Source organism: Terrapene carolina, unplaced genomic scaffold (genome assembly GCF_002925995.2).
Source record: "Terrapene carolina triunguis isolate 2854851 unplaced genomic scaffold, T_m_triunguis-2.0 Scaffold96, whole genome shotgun sequence".
Classification (NCBI taxonomy): Eukaryota; Metazoa; Chordata; order Testudines; family Emydidae; genus Terrapene; species Terrapene triunguis.
In genome coordinates, this window is record NW_020664447.1 from 31,558,720 (window position 1) to 31,565,672 (window position 6,953).

The window sequence follows — 6,953 nt, forward strand, 5'->3', positions numbered from 1 at the left end:
GAAAACATTACGTGTGTGTGTGTGTGAGTGTGAGAGAGTGTGATGGATGGGGCAGTGTTTCGGTCCCTGAGATCTCCGACACAGTTTAGGAAGGCAGCAAGCTGGTCCCTGGTATCAAAAAGGTTGAGAAACACTGGAAAGGGGAACCTGCCGGTGAGAAGGATGAAAAGTGAGTCTGAAATCACTGTGGCTGTAAAGCTTGGAGAAGGAATCTGAGTGTGACAGTGACTGTGCCCTTGAGTTGAAGTCATGTGGTGTCTGGGATCCCATTTGATGCCAGTTTAACCGACTAGTAAAACTAAATCTAAAAATTCCTGGTTTTGACTGATGGGGATTACGAACTCTGACAACCCCACCTCCTCTGGAATGTCAGAACTCCCTAAACATATGCACACTTGCTTAGGCCTTACCTATAGGAGAAAGTTGCACTGATTTTAATTAAATCTGTTTAGAACCAATGTAGTTAAATTAATGCAACCTCCTTGTGTGAGGCACAAAATAAGAGTCCACAACAGGATATTCTGAATCCTTCCTGTGCCATCAGACATCACATAGGATACAAATGAGCTCTGCCATTAACCAGGGGTTGCATCAATTTAAATCTGTATCTAAATTGCTTTAGTTAAATAAATACAGCTTTCTTGTGTAGCCAGGACCTTTTTGAAAAGGGCTGGCTCCTGATGCTGTTCAGGACATTTAGGGCTCCAGTGAGTGGCCAGGTTGGCTTAGGCAGTAACAAGCCAGAAGCACTGCCCAGAGCAGGTTGCCCTCATTTCCTTAAGAGCTTTGAAAATGTTGACTATTTCCATATGGTAGCTTCCCTGCCACTTTCTGAAGAAAGCCTGAGAACTTCTGCTTGCAACATTCTCTGCAGATGGGCCAGTGACTAAAATCCCTGCAGCTTTTCTTACACCGATCCCTACATTACCAGCTAGATCTGTTGGAGCCATGAGGGAGGCTGTTTCAGTACAATGCTCTGTTTGACCCTGGAAAGTTGCCTTCCCATGACAGCTGCTGCCTATATCATCCAGCTGCTGTGAGCTCCAATGAAGCATTCACCCTCTTCTTTTGAGGCATCAGAGATGACCCCTAGCCCTTAAGTACTCAGAGAGGCCCCAAGATACTATTTCCACCACAGTGTGGCTAGTTTACCTTGGGGTTAGAGTTACAAAACCTCTGGTGTGGGAGCCTGGAGGAAGCAAATGTATGTACACCCAGCACTTCCCAAGAGTTTGTTAATTGAAAATCAGGTTGGCATTTTTTAAGTTAAGGGCCCAGTGCATTGCAGGGCTTAGTGCCTGGGCCTTGGTGCTATTGCATCAGTGCCGGGTTTGGCCAAGAATGTAAACCACAGCAGGGATTCTGCTCAGTGTTCAGGAATGTGCAGTGGGTGACACTGAAGCATTAATCATGGAGCTGTTTCTTTTGGCTGGCAGCCCAAGCCTGGACTGAGTCTGCAGTTCTTGGGAAGCTACACCCACAGGGGCAGCACAGGGCCTTAAAGAGCGATGGTTAGCTGCTCCACTGCATGCTGAAACAAGGGCCTGTGGGAGGGAGGCTGTTAGACACTCCACTACATTTGTCACTTTTGGAAATGCAGAAAAAATCCTATTTTCTAGCTCTATTTTTTCAGCTACTCTTGTGCATTTTCCCATTCATCTGTATTGATCTGATCTGCATGGAGACAATAGAGATGAAATAAATGGTACTGAGTGTGGGTTTGTTTTTCTTGGTAAAGAAAATCCTTCTCTCTTCCACTGCCAGTGGACCACAGAGCAATACCCCTGCAGTTAGCAAGCTATACCTGGCTCTGCATAGGCCCTATTCCATGATCTATTCCTAAAGCTTTTGCTACTGAAAGCACCTTATGTATTTTAAACAACCTGATCTGCCTGCTGTCATGGGAAACTCCTGGATTAGCATGGATGTGGTTTGACCATAGCTGGCTTGGTGTATGTTGTCTCTGCTCCCTCTCCAGGGCAGCAGCTATATGACAGCTCACAGCCCAGAAAATCATAGAAAGTTAAGAGAACTGAGTTTCCATCTCTGGCCCAATTATCACTTACCTTCCTTAAAAATTAAAGCCAAGCCAATTTTCCGCACATTCTGACAGGTGCCCTGCAGCAACCCATCAAACAGTGAATGCAAGAGCCAAGAAGTTTAGCAAGAAGCTCATGGAGGAATTTCTTCTATTCCCCAAACAAAGACAGGTCAAAAGGGGCAAGATGGGGAGTCCTGGAAAGAGTCAACCCCCTCATCTAAGCGGTTATCAGGTGATGAGAGCACTGGATGGTATTAAATACTTTCCATTAAAAATGTGAATCATTTGTGCCAAAAAAAAAAATGAAACAGGAGCTGGAAGAGGGTATGGGGAGGAAACAGGAATTGATGTTGGATGTAGGTAGTAAGTCTGAGAGAGTGAGTCTTTAAATTGACTGGTTTAGGAAACACTAATTTTCTGGTCTCTGGAGATTAGAGAGAGCTGCAGATTAAATCAAATGCAACATTTCCAATTCATTTTTAATTCTTGATGTGATTATGGCTTCTGACCAGGCAGGTGCAAAAACTTGCAGAAGAATGTTAGTCCTGTAATTCCCCTTTACATCTTGTGACTCTAAGGTACTAACAAGAGTGTGGTCCCACATGGACAACACAAACAGCCATGAGAGAACCTTGTTAAAACATGATTTAAACAGTCTTCAGCGCAAGGGAACACCCATCTTTTCTTTGAGGCTTGGACCATTCCAGGTAAGGCTATGTTGGGTGCGTGGATGCTGCACACCCTCACTTCCTTGCAGCCTGCAAAGCAGCAAGTCAGATCTACCTCTACATCCACTTTAGTCAGTTGGCCATTGCTTTTCCCCAGTTAGGGTTTTTCTCTTGATTGTTTTCTTAGCTCTGGCTCTGTAGTGTACTATAATATAGGTTTTGGGGAAATTTTCCCTGTACTCCCCTTCCCCACCCCCACCACTATCTTATCTACTAAATATGGCAGAATCTGCAAAAAGGATGGGGTTCAAAGAATGACTCACTGGAGGCTCCAATGTTCTCATTTCCTACCAAAGCTAGGCTTGTGTAAAGTGAGCAACTCCATCCCAAGAGTGTGGATTTGTACTGTGAATCTCCTTAAGAACTCAAGTTACTGGTAAGTAACACTTTTTGAGTGAATTTTCTCATATCTTCTCCCTCCTTAAAGACTATACAATTCAGTTGAAAGTAATGAGCTGAAATGTTAGTTTAAAAGCATGTGTTGCTTTCAGTTTTGAACAGTTCTGTTCTTATTACAGATACAATGGGTTTTTACAAAAGTGATCACAAATGAAGTGAGGTAGGGTAGGGGCACTACACAAAAATGAGGAAGCTAGTTAAATGGAGAGTAAAATGAACAGTCACCAGCATGAAATGCCTGCCAGCTGCATGGAAACTATTTAAAAACACCATAATAGAGGTGCAAATTAAATGTTTACCCCCAAATTAAAAAAATATAGTAAGAGGATCAAAACAATGCTGCAATGGCTAAACAACAGAGTACAGTAACTCCTCACTTAACGTCCTCCGGCTTAACGTTGTTTCAAAGTTACTTTGCTGCTCAATTAGGGAACATGCTCGTTTAAAGTTGTGCAATTCTCCCTTATAACGTCGTTTGGTTGACTGCTCTGTCCACTGCTTGTAAGATTCTGTGGAAGAGCAGCGACTTTACAAGGGAGCATTGCACAAGTTCCTCTTCTCTGCCTCCTCCCCCTCCCTCCCAGTGCTTCCCCCACCGCCAAACAGCTGTTTGGCAGCGCTTAGGACTTTCTGGGAGGGAGGGGGAAGCGCTGCATCTCCGCTCTCCCCATCCCTCCCAGAAAGTCCTAAGCGTGAAGCGCTGGGAGGGAGGGGGAGGAGAGGGGAAGCACCACATCACCACTTGCCCCCCTCCCTCCCAGAAAGTCCTAAGCTGTTTGGTGGTGCTTAGGACTTTTGGGGGGGGGGAAGGAGCGGGGATGTGGCTGCTCCAGAGAGGAGATGGAGTTGGGGGTGGGAAGAGGTGGGCCTGGAGCATCCCCCGGCAAAGTCGGTGCCTGTTCTTCGGGGAAGCTGCTGCTGCGAAGGTGCTTCCTAGCATCCTTGCGTGCAGCGGGCTGTGCCTGTGTGGGGTAAGCCAGGGGCACTTCCCAACCACAGTACAGCACAGTATATAATGCCTCTTGTCTGTCCCAAAAAAATTTCCTTGGAACCTAACCCCCTGCATTTACATTAAATCTTATTGGAAAAGTGGATTCGTTTAACATTGTTTCACTTAAAGTTGCATTTTTCAGGAACATAACTACAAAGTTAAGTGAGGAGTTACTGTAAAAGAAGCAGTTAGAGGCAAAAAGGCATCCTTTAAAAATTGGAAGTCAGGTCCTACTCAGGAGAATAGAAAGGAACATAAACTCTGGCAAGTCAAGAAAGGAGGCAGGCCAAAAAAGAATTTGTAGAGCAACTAGCAAAAGATTCATAAACTAACAGCAAAAAAAAAAAAAAAAAAAAAAAAAAAGGTAAGTACATCAGATGCAGGAAGCCTGCCAAACAATCAGTGGGGCCACTGGATGATCGAGGTGCTAAAGAAAGACAAGGCTGTTAGGGAGAAGCTAAATGAATTCTTTGCATCAGAATTCACTGCAGAGGATGTGAGGGAGATTCCCACACCTGAGCCATTCTATTTAAGTGACCAGTCTGAGGAGTCAACAGAGGTGGTTTTGGAATAAATTGATAAACAGTAATAAGTCACCAGGACCAGATAGTATTCACCCAAGACTTCTGAAGGAACTCGACCATGAAATAGCAGAACTACCAACTCTGGTATATAACCTATCACTTAAATCAGCTTCTGAACCAGATGACTGGAGGATAACTAATGTGATGCCAATTTTTAAACAAGGCTTCAGAGATGATCCTGGCAATTACAGGCCGATAACCCTAACTTCAGTATCAGACAAAATGGCTGAAATTATAGTAAAAAACAAAATTATTAGATACATAGATGAATATGATTTGTTTTGGAAGACTCAACACAGCTTTTGTAAAAGGAAATAATGCTTCATCAATTTATTAGAATTCTTTGAGGTGGTCAATGAACTTCAACAAAGGTGATACAGTAGATATAGTGTATTTGGACTTTCAGGAAGCTTTTGACAAGGTCTCTGACCAAAGGCTTTTAAGCACAATAAGCTGTCATGGGATAAGACAGAAGGCCCTCTTTTGGATTAGTAACTGATTAAAATAGAGGAAAAGGGTAGGAATAAGGGGTCAGTTTTCAGAATGGAGAGGGGTAAATAGTGATGATCCCCAGGGATCTGTACTGGAACCAGTATTGTTCATCGTATTCATAAATGATCTGGAAAAAGGGGTAAACAGTGAGGTGGCAGTTTGCAGATGATGCAGAATTATTCAGGATAGGTAAATCCAAAGCAAACTGTGAAGAGTTCCAAAGGGATCTCACAAAACTGGGTGATTGAGGAACAAAATGGCAGATGAAATTCAATGATGATAAATGCAAAGTAATGCACATTGGAAAACATCATCCTAACTCTACATACAAAATGATGGGACTAAATTAGCTGTTACCACTCAAGAAAGAGATCTTCGTGTTTATTGTGGATAGTTCTCTGAAAACTTCTACTGAATGTGCAGCAGCAGTCGAAAAAGTTAACAGAATGTTAGGAACCATTAGTAAAAGCATAGATAATAAGACAGTAAATATCATAATGGCACTATATAAATCCATGGTATGCCCGCACCTGGAATACTGTGTGCAGTTCTAGTCACCCCATCTCAAAAAAGATACATTAGAAATGGAAAAGGTACAGAGAAGGGCAACAAAAATGATTAAGTGTACGGAACAGCTTCTGTGTGAGGAGAGATTAAGAATATTGGGACTTTTCAGCTTGGAAAAGAGACAACTAAGGGAGGATATGATAGAGGTCTATAAAATGATGAATGGTGTGGAGAAAGTGAATAAGGAAGTATTATTTACACCTTCACATAACCACAAGAACCAGGAGCCACCCAATGAAATAGGCAGCACATTTAAAACAAACAAAAAGAAGTACTTCACACAACTCCCAATCTTCCTGTAGAATTGGTTGCCAGGGGATGGTGTGAAGGCCAAAACTATAACCTGGATTTAAAAAAAAAAGAATTAGATAAGTTCATGAAGGATAGGTCTATCAATGGCTATTACCCAAATTAGTCAGGCATGCAGTCTCATGCACTGGGTGGCCCTAGGCCTCGTCAGATGCTGGGGCTGGAGGACAGAGGATGGATTGCCCTGTTCATTCCCTTTGAAGCATCTGTTACTGGCCACTGTTGGAAGACAGGATACTGGGATAGATGGACCATTGGTCTGACCCTGTAGGGCCAGTTTTACACTATGTAGTATACAAGCTCCCCATACCCTTCTGGTAAGGCCCTTCGCTACAGCCATGCAGTACCCCTGTTATTCTAGACCTAAGTCCTCAGACAGATTTATAGATACCCTTCAGGGCTATCTTGTAGCACTCTTGTCTGTTCTGCTCATGGCTCTCTCCAGCTTCACTTGGCTATGATCACAGGATGGTACAGCAGAATGGAAATTCACTAGAGACTGGGCTATCGCTGGTACCCTAAGTGGGATTTCAAACATGGTTCTCAAAGAAAAGGGCTGTCCTTGTGCTCACCCTCATAACTATCTAGTAGCCAAAATCCGCTGGTGATGGAGTCCCAGAGACCTTTGTAGGTCCATTTCTTGGGGTGGATCCTATCGCTGGGTTTAACATTGTCTTGCATTGAAAGAGTTACCTGGCTTACATCGCCAGCGTATCTGGCCATGCCCAGCTGTGGCCACTTGATTTTGGGCCAGCTGGAGAAAAGCACAGCCTGCGATGCATGCAGCATTTCACACACACGCTTCCCTGCCAGAAGCAGCGGCAGATGGAAACGCGTTTTTT